This window comes from Scleropages formosus, chromosome 13 (genome assembly GCF_900964775.1).
Source record: "Scleropages formosus chromosome 13, fSclFor1.1, whole genome shotgun sequence".
Lineage (NCBI taxonomy): Eukaryota > Metazoa > Chordata > Actinopteri > Osteoglossiformes > Osteoglossidae > Scleropages > Scleropages formosus.
The window spans coordinates 1,404,336-1,425,803 of record NC_041818.1 but is presented as its reverse complement, the minus strand read 5'-3'; the positions used below and the strand labels follow the sequence as shown (position 1 = coordinate 1,425,803).

The 21,468-nt window shown below is 45.4% G+C and overlaps 1 protein-coding gene across 4 annotated transcripts in view; it reads right to left on the bottom strand.

Annotated features, from left to right (window-relative positions):
* The window catches only part of pdlim7 (PDZ and LIM domain 7), a 66,575-nt gene that overhangs the window by 36,134 nt on the left and 8,973 nt on the right, over nt 1-21,468 (bottom strand). The window lies entirely within an intron of this gene.

Below are 21,468 nucleotides of genomic sequence, written 5' to 3'. Positions count from 1 at the left end.
AGGCCAACCTGCAGTTCCAGCACGCGTTCCAGAGGCGCTGAAAAGGCCTATTAACCTTCCAACGCTGAAGTCAGCTGGGAAAAATGAGGAAGAACGAGGCTCAGAGTGTCGCCATAGTGACAAACGCAAATGATTGGCTGCGTGCAGCTCTTAGCAGTACCGGCGCCCCCACGCCAAAGACTGGCGTGCACTTCATGGTGTCGGAGGGCCCATGCACAGCCTGGCGTTTATGTTACGACAAGGGGAGACCTTCACTCCAAGTTTCTGAAGAGTGTGAGGACTCACTGAAATAGTATATCAGACCGCAGGGAAATGTCCAGCAATTTACAGCTCTGACTTTTTTAATTAAAGATTATTCATTCTTCCAAAAGGTTTTCTTTTGAGTCACTGCTTGGAATGAATGACTGAAGCAAAGAACAATGTCTCCATGTTCAGAAGAGCTTATCCTGGTAAGGGTTAAGGTGGCAATGGTCCAAGGCCATGGTTCTCTTTCTACAGCAGTAGAGACTGTTGTTCCAGCTGTGCCCAGGGTCTCCTCCCTAGGGAGCATCTAACTACTCAAACCACCACAGCACACTGTTCTCATTCTAAAGGAACAGAAGCTTCACTTTGAGATCCTCCCTGTCCACTAAGCCCCCAATACTGCCATGGCAAGAGAGCAACACTATGGAGGAACCTCACGGCTGCCACTTGTATCCACAGTCTTGTTGTTCTACTTTGTATTCAAAGCTCACGATCATAGCTGAGGATAGAGATACAGACCAAACCGTAAACTGCAACTGTTGCCTGTAGTACTGCAAAAGTTGTAGGACTGTGTGGAAACGGAGTCCTCAAGAAGAGCCCAGGTGGCATTCTGCTGTACCCTCCCACGTCTCCAAAAGGGTTGACACAGCACTTCAAAAGACAATGTAAGAATGAATGTAGAAGAAACTCTTTAATAGGTGAAGACTGATCTCATCATAAGTCAGGGCCTTCAGCAGCCATTCTCGGGGCTCATCTTTAATTCTCTTGAGCCTTCCAGATATGTCCGGTTGTCTCTCCAACCACCTAACCCGGCTCACAGCCATAGGATCACCATCTGACCTTTGATTTAAGATCCTCTGAACCAAGTACACATATGAGCACCCTTCTGTTCGAACATGGTGTTCACTATGGTCAATATATGGCTGACACAGAAGTCCAGAAACACACTAGTTGAGTTCAGATGTGTTCTTCCAGTCAACGACCCTCCGGGTTTCTCATTGTAACTCATGTGATCACTGCTGTGTGTCCAGACACCTGCCTCAGGTCTCTCACATAAGACAACTGCAGAGCAGAAAACCACAAACAAGCTGTCAGTGTGTGGGCGTAACACCAACTTCATCTGTACCTCCAAATCTCCTGCCTTAGCTAAAGCCACTTTTCTATGAACACAGTGATGTTCTATGTGTGAAGGTCTAAGTTGTGGACATCTCTTCCATCTATCCCGGTTGCCCAGCAAGCATTCTATCCAAGTCTCAAAACTGTATGGTGTAAGCAATGGGCCCTCAAAGCAGCTCCACACTTTGCTTCCAAGCTGGCCCCTAAGGTGGAAAATCATTCATCCTCAAAAGTCCAGCCTGGGCAATATGCTCAATATGAGAAAACTCAATTTACATTAAATAATATTTAGCATTTTGTAGACTTATTGAGGCCTTCAAAATTTACTTAAGACTGTATGCTCGCTACAGGGGAGAAGACTGAGCTGCCCAGGGATCAGTTATACTGAGCCTTGCACTCCAGGAAGGGTCGATCTTGACAAACTGATCAAAGATGATGGACCAAAAACCATTAAAAAATTTTTGCACGATATCAATAGATAGAGACTAAAAGTATTAAATTAAACTTAACTCTAATGCATAGAAAATGTGAAACAGCTGACAAAGAGTAAGAAATAAGACATTGACCTTCTAGGTCTTGCATGATTGCAGATGGACCTCCATGTAGCCATTATAAGCAGGAAAAGGAAATATGGAAAGAGACAAAGAGGTGAGGTGCCCTGCAGCTTCAACGAATGGTAGTGCGTACTGGAAACTTCCTGTCAAGGCTGTCTACAAAGACCTCCTTAATCCAGAAGTACATTGATTCAGTTAAAGAGTGTTAACTGTTTCTGGAAACCAGGGCTGTGGAGTCGGTACACAAACCCTTCAACTCCGACTCCAGTAACCCAATAATTGCTTCCAACTCCGACTCCACAGCACTGCCCAAAAGCTGCACATTATTTTGGGGGTCGACTCATCCGGCAAATATGGGTCTAACCCTATATTACACCTCTAATTTTTGGGGGTCGATTTATATGCCGGCATATACGGTACATTTAGTTGGAGTTTTTACCGACTCCAGTACCCCAATAATTGCTTCAGACGCCACAGCACTGCTCAAAACAGCACCCATTTCTTCTTTCTGGATATTATAACTTCAGTGCTTAGAGTTAAATCCTGATCCTGAGTTGTGAAACACAACTACAGTACATAGGACACCATACTCATTCCAACTTTTGACAAAAAAACAATACGATTTTTATCAAAAAACGTAGGCTTCCGCAGATGGTGTCAACTGACTGGGAGTTTTGTACTTCTGGATTAAACCGCGTCGTGTGGGACATTGGTTCCAATGTTTCGCTTCTCCTGTTGGAAGCATCGTCAGGGAGCTGCGACATGTCCCACACGATGTGGTTTAATCCAGAAGCACAAAACTCCCAGTCAATAAGATTTTTACTCTAGAAGCTCTTTAAGGCCTGGAGAAGCTCAGAACCCAAAAACTACGACTACTTGCCACAGTCAAGAGCTGACCTGAGAGAGTGTACATTCTGGTCTTTTTTTTTTTTGTTAATTTAAAGGAAGAGCACAGATAAAGCTTGGGAGGGGGTGGCAAATCAGAGACCCCAAGGGGTTCGAGGGGAGGGAGACTGATGAGGGACAGTGCCACCTGTGTCCCTGGCTCGGGTTAAGTACACAGCTGTTCCTCTGCTTAGGTGGGGAGCGCCAACGTGCTGAGGTCAGGCCTTCAGCAAGGATAGAAATATCCTTGAGCACAGAGTTTGACAATAAATTAGAGTGACAGCGGAAAACATTCTGATTTATACAGCATATCAAGGAAAGGGGATAACAGTCAGAGCCAGAACAAAACTAAGATAATTTTCACTTGTTCAAATTGAGATATCACGTAAAGTACAAAGAGGTCAACAACTAGCAGCAGATAACTGTGGCTACAGATTAATCCTTAAATCTAACAAGATTCAAAAAAAAAAAAAAAAAAAAAAAAAAAAAAACTGTTGGTGTAATAGTTACACTGGACTTGTGACAAAAGGTAGACAATTATATCTCCACTGCAGATTCTTAGATGATGTACACAGAAGGAATTGCTTCTACAAATACTCAGCTATAAATAGAGAAAACCAATGTGTAAAACATGTAAGTACCTTTGGATTAAATATCTGCTCAGCAAACAGCAATATGCAGATGATTTCATTTATATAATGGTGATTTATAATAACACCATTCATAAAATAAATGAACTGAAAAAAAATTGTACATTTTTAATTTTAGGGAGCTTGATCACAGCAATGTTTTTGGGAAGTTTCGGGGAAGGGGGGGGAGACATCCTGTGTGCAGTACTTGATCACACACACTTCCAAGAGCCTCCCTGTAACTCCAGGGATATAGTGTCCATGTTACGTAATAGCGAGTGATGCACACTGACCAAAAAAAAAAAAAAAAAAAACCTGTTCTGAGATAAGACAAAATATTTGCTACTGCATTATTAAATAGGATATTGGCCACCCAGCAGTTGACCAAATACAGGGGGGAAAAAATATAATATATATTTTATATATATATATATATATATATATATATATATATATATATATATATGAAAAGAAAAAACATTAAAAAAGATGGTACGACAAGTGCAAAGAAAGCAAAAACCATTACTAGGTATCTAATTACGTTTATGCTACACCGGAAAACAAAGGCAGACTGATGTAGCAGAAGAGCAATGTTCATTTCAAATAACTTTGCAAAACCTTCCCCATGACTCTCTTATTTATATAAAGTACAGGTGAAGACAGCTCCTACTGCTTACTCAAGAATATTACAGTTGACCCTCCCACATCAGCCCCCCCCCCGATGTGGAAAAACCGTGTAAAATTTTCACCCCCCCGAGGCAAGCAAAGCGAACACCTCCAAAAAATTTTTGAGATTTGACTAGGACACAAGATCACTACGCAGAAGATGCTCTACAAGTGTCACTCAAACCATTTTGGCATTCCGAAGCACAGATATCCAGTTTTTTCTTATTTTTCTTGCAAAGTAACTTTAAAAAAAATTGTGTATATTTATGGTATTAAACAATAAAACACATTAACATTATACATATATTTTATGTGTTTATGACTTACTACACTTTTTTACGTTTACTTTTCGCCTGCCATGCGTGTTATCTGCAGTGCTACGTGGTTTCCCATACAAGGCCGCGAAACTCCCAAAAAAATTCCCATTTAATTGCTTCCGACCCACGAAAAATCGAAGCTGCCACGTGGAAAGCCGTGATGTGGGAGGGCCAACTGTACATCTCCTAATTTCATACAGCATGTACATAGAGATGGACATCTTTTGCATCATCTGAGAAACTTGAATTCAAAAATGAACTTCTCAAACTAATGCAATTCAAGTTTCTTAAACTACACATGAGAACAGTTACCTTGCATTCTCTAGTATAAGTGACAAGCAATACAAAGGTGTTAAACAGAGGAAAATCAGGAGATCAATTCTTACTTCACTGTAGAAACCCACAATTTTCATGGTTTTTTCTTTCCTCTCTATCAAACGGAAGAAATTACAACGAACAGATGTTGCCCTGTCTCGTGCCAAGGGCAACAAGGACTTTTTCTACAACACACTAAGAAACGCAAAAGAGCCAAGGAAGAAATAAAGTCGATAACTTGGGGCCCTCGGTCTTGGGTGGTTCGTATGGACACCGAAGGAAACGGATCTTTCTACTTCTGCTTCCACTGGTTCACTGTGAAATGAAGAGCTCATACTATGGACGAAACTCATTCCTGGCCAAATGAGGGCCATGTTGAGAAGTAAGGACATAAAACTGGATGCTGTTAATGGTGAACTGGAAGTTTTACTGGTCTACTTTGGCTACAGAAAGGAAATGTAGAAACTTATCTGATTGCGTGAACAAATCTGAAAACAGGATTTATGCTATTGAGGATTCGGACAAATCCCAAATGGAATAAACAGCTGCCCTGGGGCTGAAAAGCTGAGCTGAACCAAGCAAAACTCAGTGAGCTGCCAAACAAGACTCTGAGCGATAACCTTAACATCATGCACTGACCGGAAGGGAACGAACGAACGAACGAACGAACACACACACGCACACACGCACACACGCGCATATGCTGTCTGAAACCACTCATCCCAAGCGGGCCGCGGCAAGCCAGAGCCTAAACCGGCAACACAGGGTGGAAGGCTGGAGGGGGAGGGACACCTCCAGGACGGAACGCTGGTCCATCGCAAGGCACCTCAAGCAGGACTCGAAACCCAGACCCACCAGAGAGCAGGCCCCGGCCAAACCCGCTGCGCTACCACACCCCCAGAAGGGAACACTACACTCAAATCATTTCTGCAGAACAAGCTGCCATCACTGGTGGGTTCACCAGCCCCTGCTCCTCCAGTGGAGATACATTTCATCTACAGATACACACCCTGCTGATGCACCTGACTGAACACTGGCCCAAGAAACACACTGGTTAGTTACATTTCTGCCCTTTCCTCACAAAGCTAAGATGAAGAAATGCACGATCCCCTGTGATTCCAGTAACTTTTCTGCCAATAATCTATGAATTTAGCACATAAAGGGAAGATGCACCTGTTTCACAGCCTAGAATCAGCGTACACTTCTTTGACCTGTTTACATACATTGCATTTATTTATGTAGCACACACTTTTCTCCAAAGCGACTTCCAATAAACTCTTACACACACACACACACACACCTTACTCACAGTGGTGACTTATACTGCTAGATACACTACGTACACTGGGTCACTCATCCATACATCAGTGGAACATACTCTCTCTGTCACTCGCACATTATGGGGGAACCTGAAGAGCCTGTCTTTGGACTATGGGAGGAAACTGGAGCACCCGGAGGAAACCCACACAGACATGGGAGAACATGCAAACTCCACACAGACTGAGCGGGGATCGAACCCACGTCCCCTCACACTACCCAGGTGCTGTGAGACAGCAGCGCTACTTGTGGCACCATGCCACCCTGAATCTCTTTCCATTGATAATGGTCTTCACTGCGCTGCTCTTATCTTCTGCACTTATAATATTTACTATGGATCTGAGGTACTGGTGCAGCTTTAGATGATGGGAAATTGATAGTAGGAGTAGTCTCCACCTGGGGGGGTGGGGTGGTTCTCGGCATTTTTGTTCACTACTTTGCTTGGGTCTGATATTGTTCTTTAACTGGGTCACTTTTTTGTTTATGTTGTTGTGTTAATAAGAGAGAATTGCTGGGGTTATATAATTATGTTACAGTACAATTTTAATGAGATTGACTTAAAACTGCTACCACGAACAACAAAGGTATGGATGAATTCATTAAGAAAAAGAGGACTTGAATATTGCAAAAAAAGAGGAAAAGTAGCTGCTACATTAAAATAACAAACCATCTCTGCTCAAAGCATATAAAACAAATAGGACCTCGTTGCTCAAGTTTACTTTATCTTCCTTCAGCCTTAACAACAGATGTGCTGACATTTTAATTAATAAGAAAGCTGCCTTTACTTCTACGTTTATTTACAGACTCAGCCTTACTCCGGTACACCTTCGCATGATATTTCTGCTAGATCCCACCACCATTTTTTTGGAACTTCTTAGATGGTGTTGCTTTTGTCCTCATACTGTATGACATACAGTAGCCGATCACCACTGTGTTGCCCTCAGTTTCTCCATTTCCATCAGAGCTGTGGCACTGCTCAGTGTTTTAATAAAGTGCAGAATTCCTTCCTCTAGGAAGTGCTGGAGGCCATTGTTTCAACCTTGGGCTCAGCCAGGGGAGGAGGACGAGGAGCAACACAATGGACCAAGGCAAAAAAGCGCAAACAAAGGGTCATCGGCAGCTCTGACTAAGGCACCAATGTCAAGAATTCCTGGAATGCAAGAAAGCCGCCCAAAAAGAAGGAGAAGCGGGTCACATCAAGACTGAAGCAGCACTGCTGCCTTCTACACATTGAGTTGAACAGTTGCAACTGAAATGGAGTCACTGGACAATTTCATTAGACACAAAAAAAAAATCTATTTTTAATCATCATACTGCAGCACAGCACAGGCAGTGAATTCCAGCCCTCTCATTCATGGCGCATATATAAAAGTTTAACTGTCCAAGGTTGTAAATCACCTACTCGCACAGCGCTATCAAGAAAGCATAATTCAGACAGTGCGTAATGATTTAGGATGGAAGAACAAAAAAACAACCCATCTTTAAATGAGTGAGTCACTGTGACAGACACACACATTTTTCATGGGGGATCAATATTTACTCGGAAGCCACCCAGATGCCTCCACCTCCTGCAACGTGTGCTGCAAACGCAGTGGTTAATGGCACGACTCTGTTCCCAATGACACTTATAGTCCGGCTGCAGAGTCCTGCCACACCCCTCCAGACCATGTGTTATCTTACAAGTGTTTTGCATATAACACTAAAGCAGCACTAGAGCGGTACCCATACTCACATAGAGGAGTTCCCTGCTGGACACCTAAGCAAAGGCTGAACCCACAACGATACACACACATTGTCTGAAGCCGCTTGTCCTAAGTGGGGACGCGGCAAGCCGGAGCCTAACCCAGCAACACAGGGCGCAAGGCTGGAGGTGGAGGGGACACCCCCAGGACGGGATGCCAGTCCAGCGCAAGGCACCCCAAGCGGGACTCGAAGCCTAGACCCACCAGAGAGCAGGCCCCAGCCAAACCTGCTGCGTCACCGCGCACCCCCACAACGATACAGTGCTGTACAAATACGAATTTAAACTGCAACGCATTAACCCAGGCAAACGCAACCAAACCAGGACACCAATAGACACCAAAAAGCCAACCTCTTTTCCACTCAAGATGGAGCAAAAAAAAAAAAAAAAAAAAAAAAAAAACCCAAATTTAAAAACAAAAATGGAATTAAAATCAATCAAATCAATCAAACAAAACAAACAAAAATCACGCTGCAAGCCGAGAGTGCTTATGGTAACAATGAACTTTTTTTTTTTAACAATGTACATAACCTTCCTTGAAGTGGAAAATGGGCCATTCCTTTTTATGGAGTGTCATTATTCTTCATTCAGCAGCAGAAATGCATTACCAGCAGCATTTTCACAGGATGGAGAAGATGCACCACAGAAAGCTAGGGCTCATTGTGGTGCTGCATGTAATGCCTGATCTCATTCAAAGAACTGGTTATACTAACTTGGGTTCTTGTTATACCTTCTATTCCTTTTTAAAAATCTGGAAAAAGTAATACAGTAATGAACTCACTTAATTTTTTCTCTTGGGTGATCCTATATAAATTTTACAGAATTACAAATTTAAAAAGTTAGGTTTTCAGTCTCCTGGTAAAAGATGTCTTGAGACATAATTGTTTTATTTTATTTTTTTTTTCCTGACACTTTTAAAAAAGATGAAAACTCGGGCACTTTATCCTGGGATATAGAAACACAGAACTGATAGCAAGCTTTCACATATTTGAGATCACTTCCCAATTCCAAGATGCCAAATCCTCCCCCAGGTTTTTCCCTCCAAAAAGGGGACAGGTTTGTAACAAAATGCAGCCATCAGTGAAAGAGGTGCACTCCACGCCTGGATGCAGTGAGTCGCAGTGGCAGCCCAGGCACCGGCACCCGCGTGAACATGCCCTGACATGTGCTGTTCAAGCACCCATCTTATACTCTGCTGTAAACTCAATTCAACGGAAAGCCCACTTTCATGGAATAACACATACAGTGTGATCCTCCTAAACTCACTGAAGCAAACATGCAAGAGTCATAAGATGCAAAGCCTCTCTGGGCACACTCATACATTTATTCTGAGAATGCTATAAGATACAATGCTGGAGTGCGGTATACGCAACCATTCAAAAAAAAAAAAAAACGTTGATAAAGTTTTATTTGGCGTCATTTATTTTCTGGTTAAATCACAACCCAAGAGCAATCATAGAATAGAATAGAATATACTTTATTGCCCCATTTCTGGGAAATTTGTCTTGGACAGCCATGACACGACCAGCGCACAACATTGGACTCACATAAAACAATACATATCATAACATGCAATAAATAAGAAATAAAGCAACAATCAAAGTATATTAAAAGCCTACTGTATACCAATCTAAAATCTCAGTATCATGCATACAGCATATATTACAACCCTTTTACCTTGAGCCCTCACTTTATATATATGGACATATTCGCGATTTCTCAGTGTTGATATGAGCCTGCTCTGTTCATTAAAAAAATTTAAAAAAAAAAAACAATTTAAAAAAGTGATATGAGACAAATACACTGTGGTTCATTTTGACTTCTAAAGCTGTGTCTGGTGAAATGCACATTTGTATCAAGCAGGTTTGGAGAAAAGGATCTGTTGATCAAATATAAATGTTTAAAAAAATACATTACTAATAATAATACTACCACCTCTGAGGAAAGCAAGGAGGGATCACACAAAGAAATTGCAACAGGCTGGTAAAACTAATGGACAGTGCAGGGTCATACAAGAAATGGACTGCAAAGATTTTGATTACAAGCATCACCATCTCCTAAGCTCGGAAAATGTAGCACGGAGTACTGCATGTACTCCCATCATTCCATCAAATTGGATTTATTGTTTTGATTCGAATATGAAAGTTGCAGCACCCTGCGAGTACTCACTGGAAAAAACAGCTCTTATTATTTATGGACTGCTGAGGGCTTCACCCACTCAGTACACACTTCTTAATACAGATACTGAGCTCGACTTGAACACCTGCAGCTCACAGAACACAGCAGAGTTAGACGTCGACTTACGATGTTCCATTTGGTCGTGACGTCTAATGCTGACCGCTTCATCTGCTGTACAATTACATCGGCTGGGTTCACTGCCACGAGGCACCGTATTTCTTATTGACTCAGTCAGTGTGTCTATCAGTGATTGTTTTATTTACAAAAATCTTTTGGGTTGCGCAGCATGAAAACATGAAAGAAAGGACATTGAGAAACGAAAATGAAAATAGCGCAGCATGAAAACACAATGACATATTACATACTTACATATTATAGTTCTATATTATTAGTATTCTAGCATAAATAATGTGAGAAAGTCGTGAAAAACAAATCCATGTTATACAACATAGCATTCGTGCATGTTACCTGGTTATATATCCTTATGGTTTATATAATGTAGTGTGGGGGCTTGTGACTTATTATGAGGTCGTGGGAACAGAAGCCTATTGGAAGTTGAGGACCCCGAGCACTGATGTTATGCCGAGAACGCCAAGTCAAATTTGTGCTGAAGATTTCATGCAGCAGGGTGGGAAATATCCCTAGCATTGCCATTGCTCACCACTCCTCAAGTGCTGAAGTGCCCCTGAACCAGTATGGTAGAGTCAGAGTCGTAGAGTCGGAAGCAATGATTGGGTTACTGAAGTCGGAGTCAGTAAAAAATGTACCGACTCCGACTAAATGTACCATATATGCCGGCATATAAGTCGATTCAGCATATAAGTCGACCCCCAAAAATCAGGGGTGTACTATAGATTTAGGCCTATATTCACCAGGTAAGTCGATCCCCAAAAAAAATGTGTAACTTTTGGGCAGGGCTGTGGAGTCGGAGTCATGGAGTCAGAAGCAATTATTGGGTTACTGGAGTCGGAGTCGAAGGTTTTGTGTGTCGACTCCACAGCCCTGCCCTGAACATTACACACCTTCTTCTTAGCGGACCAGGTGTTCTGCACCTCCTACCAATTTGTTTACTTGAGTCAGAATTCCACCGAGATGTTGCACACAGTTTCAGAGTGCCTGCAGCAGGGCTGCCCAGGACAGGCCTACGTCACCTCACTTTTATAGAGCCTCTCTGGAATTTCAATGGAGAGCAGAGCTCTTGTGCCGTAAATCAAGCTGTATATATTTGTTCAGCCTCGGTGTCGTCATCCACACGTACTCGTGCTTGTCTTTGGTCAATGACTGTCATAAAAGTGTCAAATCTACACTCCTGTATCACCACATTAAGTTCAGAAACGTGCCCTGCTCCTCTCCATTTCCAAAAGCCCACTTTCCCCCAACACCTTACAAAAGGAGCTAAAACCAGGGACCTCTTCTATATCCCTCCGTGAAAATTCACACTGGGTGTGGTGCGGAATATTTCTGGACAACTGGTTTTACATTCTCAATTCTGGGAGGGAAAAAGATGCATCTTACCTATAGGTACAGCTAAACTGGGAATTAATTCTTGTAGTTACCGTGCATTCGGAAAGGATTCAGACCTCATCTGTTTTTTTTTTTTCTTCCCCTTCATTTTTTCTTTTGCAGCTTTAGGCCAAAATCAATTCAATTCATTTTTTCCTCCTCAATACAGCATAATAACAAAGCGAAAACAGGATTTCAGAAATGACTGCAAGTGGATTAAAATATCATAATGACATAAGTATTCAAACCCAAAAGCCTGCAAGTTTGTTTATTAAATGTGAAAAAAGTTAAGAGTCCTGAATACTGTCTGAAAGCACTGCATGGGGACCCACACATCCACCAACAACTAACATAACATTTAATTTTAAAGAATAATTTTTACATCTTCATACATTTACAGGGTTTATTTATTAACCCTTTTCTTCAAAGCCACTTAGAGCACTGAAATTCTTCCCTCCAGTACACTTTGGATCTGCAATTAAATTAAAATGTGATACACACATAATTTTTCGTTCTACTTTCGCACTGAAATATGAGTCATAGACCCAATTGAGTTAAATAATTCTTAAGGAAAAGATCAAAATATACTACATCTAGATCTCCAGAACCGCATAAACAAGCAAAACACAACTAGTGTTTCAGCTTTCACTGTACGCACAATGTTTATGTATTCAATTCCTGTCATTTCCATTTTATATTAAAGCACATTCCTGTAGCCTACATGTAGACCAGTTTACTGTAGGAGCTCAGTGAGGGGTAAGACTGCCCACTCGTTCTCAGACATGACTGCTCCGTGCTGACAATACAGGTAGGTTCAAGTGTATATCAGGTGAGTCAGGTTAGGGCAAACGCATACAGAATTAGTCAGTTATTGTTTCCCATTATCCCAACTGGGGTATAGCTCACTAACAGTAGTTTGCTAGAACAGCACCATCCCTCTTCCCAGCTTCAGGTTGTTGACACACTTCTGTTGGCACACTTTTGTAGCAGGACACATTTTCATGCTTTCTACACTTACAGGTTATGGATTAGTGCTGTACTTGGTGGCACTCATAAGTCAAGGACTTCCATTTGCAAAAGCTGGGAAATGCCTTCAGTACGAAATATTCCTGTTGTTGTTAAAAGTATTATTATTATTTATTATTATTAATACAAGGGGGGCGTGGTGGCACAGTGGGTTGGACCGGGTCCTGCTCTCCAGTGGGGCTGGAGTTCGAGTCCTACTTGGGGTGCCGTGCGGCGGACTGGCGTCCTGTCCTGGGTGTGTCCCCTCCCCCTTCGGCCTTACGCCCTGTGTTGCCAGGTAGGCTCCGGGGCTCCCCGTGACCCCGTATGGGACAAGCGGTTCTGGAAATGTGTGTGTGTGTGTGTGTGTGTGTGTGTGTGTGTGTGTGTGTGTGTGAGAGTTGTTTCGGTTTCAATTAGGAATCCCAGCTGATGGGCATTAGCCCGGTTTAAATAGTGGCTGGTGACCCATAGCAGCAGCCTCCTGGTGTGAAGACTTGAGGTGCAAAGACAAGGGAGTCTGCTGAGGAAGGCCACCAGTACAGTTGTCCGCAAGGGATCATGCGTCCAACATGTCGACCATCAGTCTTCTACAGTAAGCAAGCCATGCATCTTCACCACCACCGGAGACCTAGGTGCTCTTGCTGCTACAATAACCTAGTCTACCCATCCATCTTCCTCCGCTTTTATCCGGGGCCGGGTCGCGGGGGCAGCAGTCCGAGCAGAGTCCTCCAGACTTCCCTCTCCCCGCACACCTCCTCCAGTTCCTCTGGGGAAACCCCAAGGCGTTCTCAGGCCAGCTGGGAGACAGTCTCTCCAACGTGTCCTGAGTCTGTCCCGAGGCCTCCTCCCAGTGGGACAAGCCCGGAACACCTCCCCAGGGAGGCGTCCAGGAGGCATCCGGAACAGATGCCCGAGCCACCTCAACTGGCTCCTCTCGATGCAGAGGAGCAGCGGCTCTACTCCGAGCTCCTCCCGGGTGACTGAGCTCCTCACCCTATCCCTAAGGGTGCGCCCAGCCACTCTGCGGAGGAAACTCATTTCTGCCGCTTGTATCCGCGATCTCATTCTTTCGGTCATGATCCAGAGTTCATAACCATAGGTGAGGATAGGAACGTAGATCGACCGGTAAATTGAGAGCTTCGCCTTACGACTCAGCTCCCTCTTCACCACAACAGACCGGTACAATGACCACTTTACTGCGGACGCCGCACCGATCCGTCTGTCAACCTGCCGCTCCATTTTTCCCTCACTCGTGAACAAGACCCCGAGACACTTAAACTCCTCCACTTGAGGGAGCAACTCCCCCCTAACCCGGAGGGGGCAATCCACCTTTTTCCGACTGAGAACCATGGCCTCGGATTTGGAGGTGCTGATTCTCATCCCCGCCGCTTCGCACTCGGCTGCAAGCCTCCCCAGTGCACGCTGCAAGTCTTGACCTGATGAAGCCAACAGGACCACGTCGTCCGCAAAAAGCAGAGACGAGATCTCGCGGCCACCAAAACAGACACCCTCCGGTCCCTGGCTGCGCCTAGAAATTCTGTCCATAAAGATAATGAACAGAATCGATGACAAAGGGCAGCCCTGGCGGAGTCCAACATGCACCGGGAACAGGTCTGACTTACTGCCGGCAATGCGAACCAAGCTCCTGCTCCGGTCATACAGGGAACGAACAGCCCGTAGCAACGAGCCCCAAACCCCATAATCCCGAAGTACCCCCCCACAGGATGCCACGAGGGACACGGTCAAATGCCTTCTCCAGGTCCACAAAACACATATGGACTGGTTGGGCAAACTCCCACGAACCCTCCAGCACCCTAGTGAGGGTATAGAGCTGGTCCAGTGTTCCATTGCCAGGGCGGAAACCGCATTGCTCCTCCTGGATCCGAGGTTCGACTATCGGTCGGATTCTCCTCTCCAGTACCCCGGCATAGACTTTCCCAGGGAGGCTAAGGAGTGTGATCCCCCTACAGTTGGAACACAATCTCCGGTCCCCCTTCTTAAAAAGAGGGACCACCACCCCGGTCTGCCAGTCCAGAGGCACCGTTCCCGAACTCCACGCGATGCTGCAGAGGCGTGTCAGCCAAGACAGCCCCACAACATCCAGAGACTTGAGAAACTTGGGGCGAATCTCATCCACCCCCGGAGCCTTGCCACCGAGGAGTTTTTTGACTACCTCAGCAACTTCAGCCAGGGTAATGGACGAGTCCCCCTCCGAGTCCCCAGCCTCAGCTTCCTCTACGGAAGGCGTGTCGGAGGGATTGAGGAGATCCTCAAAGTACTCCCTCCACCGCCCAAGGACATCCTCAGCTGAGGTCAGCAGCGCACCACTTCCACTGTAAACAGTGTTCGTGGAACACCGCTTCCCCCCTCTGAGTCGCCGGACAGTTTGCCAGAATCTCTTTGAGGCCGACCGAAAGTCTTCCTCCATGGCCTCGCCGAACTCCTCCCAAGCCCGAGTTTTTGCCGCGGCGACTGCCAGAGCCGCACTCCGTTTGGCCCGTCGGTACCCGTCAGCTGCTTCAGGAGTCCCATGAGCCAGCCAGGCCCTATAGAACTCCTTCTTCAGCTTGACGGCATCCCTTACTTCCGGTGTCCACCACCGTGTTCGGGGATTGCCGCCGCGACAGGCGCCGGAGACCTTATGGCCGCAGCTCCGAACCGCCGCCCCGACAATGGAGGCGCGGAACATAGTCCATTCAGACTCGATGTCCCCCACCTCCCTCGGGACCTGGTTGAAGCTCTGTCGGAGGTGGGAGTTGAAGACCTCTCTGACAGGGGCCTCCGCCAAACGTTCCCAACAGACCCTCACTATGCGTTTAGGCCTGCCAGGTCTGTCCAGCTTTTTCCCCCGCCATCGAATCCAACTCACCACCAGGTGGTGATCAGTTGACAGCTCAGACCCTCTCTTCACCCGAGTGTCCAAGACATATGGTCGAAGGTCAGAAGAAACGACTACAAAGTCGATCACTGACCTCCGACCTAGGGTGTCCTGGTGCCAAGTGCACTGATGGACACCCTTATGCCTGAACATGGTGTTCGTTATGGATAAACCGCGACTAGCACAGAAATCCAATAACAACTCACCGCTCGGGTTCAGATCAGGGAGGCCGTTCCTCCCAATCACGTCCCTCCAGGTATCACTGTCGCTGCCCACGTGGGCGTAAAGTCCACCAGTAGAACGACAGAGTCCCCAGTGGGAGCGCTTTCCAGCACGCCCCCCAGGGACTCTAAGAAGGCCGGGTACTCTACACTGCCGCTAGGCGCATAAGCACAAACGACAGTGAGAGACTGTTCCCTGACCCGAAGGCGTAGGGAGACGACCCTCTCATTCACCGGGGTAGACTCCAACACATGGCGGCTGAACTGGGGGGCTATTAATAAGCCCACACCCGCCCGCCACCTCTCACCTTGGGCAACGTCAGAAGAGTGGAGAGTCCACCCTTGATCGAGAAGAGTGGTTCCAGAACCCAAGCTGTGAGTGGAAGTGAGCCCGACTATATCTAGACGGTATCTCTCAACTTCCCGCACCAGCTCAGGCTCCTTCCCCGCCAGTGAGGTGACGTTCCAAGTCCCAAAAACCAGAGTTGGCGCCCGAGGTTTGGGTCGGCCGGGCACTCGGCCCCGACCACAGCCCAAATCACAATGCACCGGCCCCTTACAGTTTCTCCGGCAGGTGGTGAGCCCACCGAAGACCTAGTCTACCCTCACCTGTCAAATCTTCCATCTTGCTTCAATTTCTCCATAGGACTCTGAAACTGCCAGTCTGCTGTGAGAAGGGCTGACTTCATACCAGCTCATGCCTCCCATCTCTCACTGGACCTCCTGGTCCTAACTGAAACCTGGATCACCCCAGACAACTCAGCCATACCTGCAGCACTCTCCACTAACTACTCCTTCTCTCACACTTCTTGTTCTTCCAGCAGAGGTGAAGGCACAGGGCTGCTCATCTCTCCACAGTGGGAATACTCTGTTGTTCCTCTTCACCTGCATGATCTGTCCTCATTTGAATGGCATGCTATCGCTATCACTGCCCCAACCACTCTTCTTGTGGTTGTCCTTTATTGCTCTCCTGGCCCTCTCAGCTGCGTCTTGGATGACCTCAACATCTTGTTGAGCTCTGTGCTGGGGACAATGCTCCGTTGATTCTCCTGGGTGACTTCAACCTGCATGTCGATGACATTCATGCAAGCGGCCTTCTGTTGCTCCTACAGTCCTTTGATCTCTCTCTGTCCCAATCCCCTGCTACTCACAAAGCAGGCAACTCTCTTGACCTTGTATTTTCCCACAACGGTGGTTGTCCTGTCCTCTCTGTCACACCACTGCATGTCTCTGACCACTTCATTTCCTTTCAACCCTGCCTCACCACTAACTCCTTGCCTCTTTCTACACCCGTTGTCACCTTTTGTCGCAACTTAAAATCTCTCACCTTCCTGCTTTGCCTCTGCTACTCTGTCTGCACTCCCCTCTGCTGCACAATTCTCGAATCTATCTACAGATTATGTCACTAACACTTTCCTCTCTGTTGCCTGTATTCTAGACCAGCATGCCCCATTGCTACCCCATGGCTGTCTGATACGTTACATACCAACAGGATCAAACTGTGGGCTGCAGAGCGAAGATGGTGTAAATCCAAAACTCCATCAGACCTGGATGCCTACCAGTCACTCTTAGCTGCTTTTCAATCTGCTGTCTCTTCTGCTAAAAGTCTCCTCCTTCCACAACAAAATACAATCTGCATCTAAAAAAACCACACAGACTTTGCCACCTCCTCCTCTCACTGCTGACAACTTTCTTTTTCAGAGAAGGTCAAAGCAATCACTGACAAATTCTCAGCATCAACTTGCCCGGTTCACGCTGGATCTCCAAATTCAAGCCGCTCTCTCAATCTGAAATCTCTGACCGCCTGATATTGTGCGTAGCCACCACCTGCTCGCTTGATCCGATCCCGTCGTCACTCCTACAGAACATTTCCATCAACTCCTCGCTCTCCTCTGGCTGTTTCCCAGCTGCCTTCAAAACCACTCTAATTTCACCCATTTAAAAAAAAAGAAAACCCTCCCTGGATCCCAATCTGGTTGAAAATTACAGACCGGTCTCTCTCCTCTCCTTCCTGTCTAAAACCCTAGAGGGGGCAGCCTGTGATCAACTGTCTGATTTCCTCACCCGGAACCATCTCCTCAATGGATATCAGTCTGGTTTCAAAGTTGGTCACTCCACTGAGACAGGCCTTCTGGCGGTATCTGATGCTCTCCAAGCCACTAGAGCCACCTCCCTCTCCTCGGTCCTCATCCTCCTCGATCTGTCTGTGGCATTCGACAGTCAACCACTGGATTCTACTCTCCTCCCTTAACCAGCTTGGACTCAAAGGTGCGGCACTAAGATCGTTTGAGTCCTACCTATCTGACAGATCCTATCAAGTGGTCTGGCAGAGCTCGCGTTCTCCTCTGCCTCTCTCAACCAGTGTCCCGCAGGGCTCGGTATGGGGTCCTCCTCTTTTCTCGACATGCATCTCCTCCCTCGCTCCAGTCATAGCCTCCTATAGATTCAAATACCACTGCCATGCTGATGATACCCAGCTCTTCCTCTCCTTTCCACCTGGTGCACCTGACATCTCAGCACGCATTGCTGCTTGCCTGTCGGACATCTCTTCATGGTTGTCTGATCTCCAACTCAACCTCTCCAAAACAGAGATTCTTTTCCTCCCAGCTGGCCTGTCGTCCTGTCACGATTTATCAATCAAACTGGACAACTCACTCAGTTCGCCTACCACCTTGACTAAGAGTCTGGAAGTAACGACTGAGACAAGTCTGTGTTTCTCTGAGCACATCGAAGCCACAACCCAGTCCTGCAGATACATCCTGCATAATATTCGTAGGATCCGTCCCTACCTCACAACTGACTCTGCCCAACTACTTGTTCAGGCCATGGTGACTTCCCATCTGGACTACAGCAACTCTCTCCTGTGTAGCCTTCCTGCTACTGCCATCAAACCTCTGCAGCTTTTACAGAATGCTGCTGCACGAGTTAGCTTTGATTTGCCAAAGCATTCCCACGTATCTCCTCTACTTATTTCTCTGCACTGGCTTCCTATAGTTGCCCGAATGAAATTCAAGACCCTGGTTATTGTCTACAAATGCATCAGTAGAACTGCTCCCAGCTATTTACAGGTCTTGATCAACCGCTACACCCCAGCCAGACCCCTTCACTCGTCTACTTCTGCTTGCTTGGTGGTCCCGCGCACAAAAGGTAAAGCTCGGAGGTTCTCGGCTCTGACTCCGTGGTGGTGGAATGACCTTCCCTTCTCACTCAGAACTGCAGAAACTCTGCCTACATTCAAGAAGGGTCTGAAAACTCACTTCTTCCGGACCCTCTTCGCCCAAGATCTCTCCAGCTCATGTACGGTCTAAATGTTAGTGCACCATAACTTCACGAGCATCCCCAGATATAGCCTTTATTCAGCCGCTACTCTGGCATTGTATCTGCTTGTTTGTGTATTTTTTTTTAAAAATTGGTAGGTCATCAGGATTTGTCTATCCTGTTTTATACACCTCCTTGCATAATGAACCTCAGTGCAGCAAGTGGTAGGTAAACTCGGTTGACTTGAGACTTTCATGTCTGCAGCTGTCTCTCTCCTCTTAATGTAATGCATAAATTGTACTTTTGCTGAGATGTATGTCACTGTGGACAAAAGCATCTGCTAAATGAATAAATAATGTATTGATTGACCACTTGACAGGATCTGCCTGATAGATAGGACTCAAACCATGTAAGTGTCATTCGTTCCTTTGATACCAAGCAGACCAAGACAAGAGGGTAGAATCCGGTGGTTCTACGTGCTCTATGATTTAGCAGATTCTTCTCCACAGCAGCTTACAACATTAAGCTGCTTAGAATTATTCATCCATTTATAGAGCTGGGTAACTTTACAGCAGCAATTTTTAGGTTAAAAACCTTGCTCAACTCCACTACAGCTGTAGGTGGAATTCAAAGCTTTGACCTTTGGATCTAAAGACTGCAGCACTAACCCCTACACTACCAGTTACCTTGCCAGAGCCTTAAAAAAGATGTTGGCTATTTTCCCCTGAATGTAAACAATACATACTAGTATGTAACTAATATATGGTACAGATGAGTATAAGTCGACATGGGTGCGCGCAATAATATTCATTAAAAAGTTAAGACATGGTCGCAGATACTTTGTACATTTATTCATTTAGCCGACGCTTTTCTCCAAAGTGACGTACATCTGAGTTGTGAGCGACGTACTTTTTGACTCACCCTCGTAAAAACTGACCAAACTGCACTCACTGCTACTAATAAAAATTAAATTAACCTTAAGAAATAAACACACATTTCTTTGCGAGCGGGGCAGAGGTTAAGGATACAAACATAAATACAGAGCCCACAGTGCAATGTGTGAATACAAAAGCACTGACAGAAGAGCGGTTGTTTATTAACATGGAGCGATATTAAATACCAGACATGAACATCTGACGGCTGCCAGCGTGGAAAATGAACATGTGTAACTGGCAATCAGTACAGTACATATAAGGGTTGGAAATGTCAGGTTTATGTCATTCCTTCCACAGGCACCAGAACACTCACGGGTAAGTGCAGGCAATCTGAAACAATCAAAACCAAAACATTTCCTTTTGGGGTGCTCACCGCCTCCGCGCACAGTTTACAAGCAGGAACATTTTTAGTACATCCATCTCTCACGTACCAGGGCTAATTCATTCCATGAAACCATTCAGGCAGGCAAATTCCTGTGATTAGGGGTTCATTTTACAATTATTTATGAAAAAACATTAAAATTAACCAAAATAAATGTGCATGACAATGTTGACGCAGAGACATTTTAGATTTCTAAGAAAAATGATTTTCTACCATTAGTTATCCACATTATTAAAACAGGACCATCAGTGTAACATTTGCTCTTGATGTCACAAACCACAAGAGGAACATTATTCACAATACTTCAAGTGTAATTTGCATTATAAAATCTGTTAATGATTCAAACTACTGAATTATTTACATGCTTATGCATTTTATTTGTAAAAGTTAGCACTGAATCTTCTGCTTTCCTTGTGATATTACATTAACCATAATAAATGAGACTGCTTCAGACAGTCAGTGACAAAGTAAAGAGTACACACAGCAGTTGTATCACAGATGAACCACAGCATGAGCACACTTCTCATTTTCCACAAGAAGCTGCCAATCATTTTTTTGACCCAGTGGTTAACAGAGAACAAAGTGTAAGGCGACGTCACTTTGCCTGTATTCGGACACTGTAACAGAGGAAGCCGCCACAGCCTAGCTGAGTCAGAGCTTTTCCAGGAAGGTTCTCCGCAATACCACCTCAGCCAGACCTGCTGCATACCCCAAGAGCGATCAAAAGAAACCAGGCCTACATAAAGTGTCTCCAGGGTCAAAAACGACCCGTCACTGTGGTCGTCATCACCTCTACCATGGGGCAAACGAGAGCTGGGGGAACAGAGCAGCCACTTCTTTCCAAGGTTATGACCTTTCTGGTCTTGGAGAGCTGTCTAACTGCCTTGTGCAGCTTCCAGATATTTACACTGCTGAACACTCACGAACTGCGAACAAAGAGCAGAGCACTGCCTAAAATGGTAAGTGTGGATATGTTAGCATTACACACAAAGCCTGAAACCATTCCAGTGAAGCACTGCTGAAAACCAGTGCATAAGGGCCAGGGTATCATATCATATAGGAAAACTTATCATTCTTTAAAATCAGCTCAAACTAGGGGGGGGTCATATTTCACTGTCCCTGCTCGGCTGCACTTTCGTTACATTATCAGCATGCTTCTCACGCAAATGAAGCACTATTCCTGGACAGCCTTAATTGAACAGTCCAAAAGAGCTTTTACTTCTATAAAGAGTTTTACTAGAGACAAGCCCAGGCGTGGGGAAGCGCTCAGCTCACACAGTCTCCAGTAAATAGTATTAATGACCCAAGTGTCGAGGAGCTTT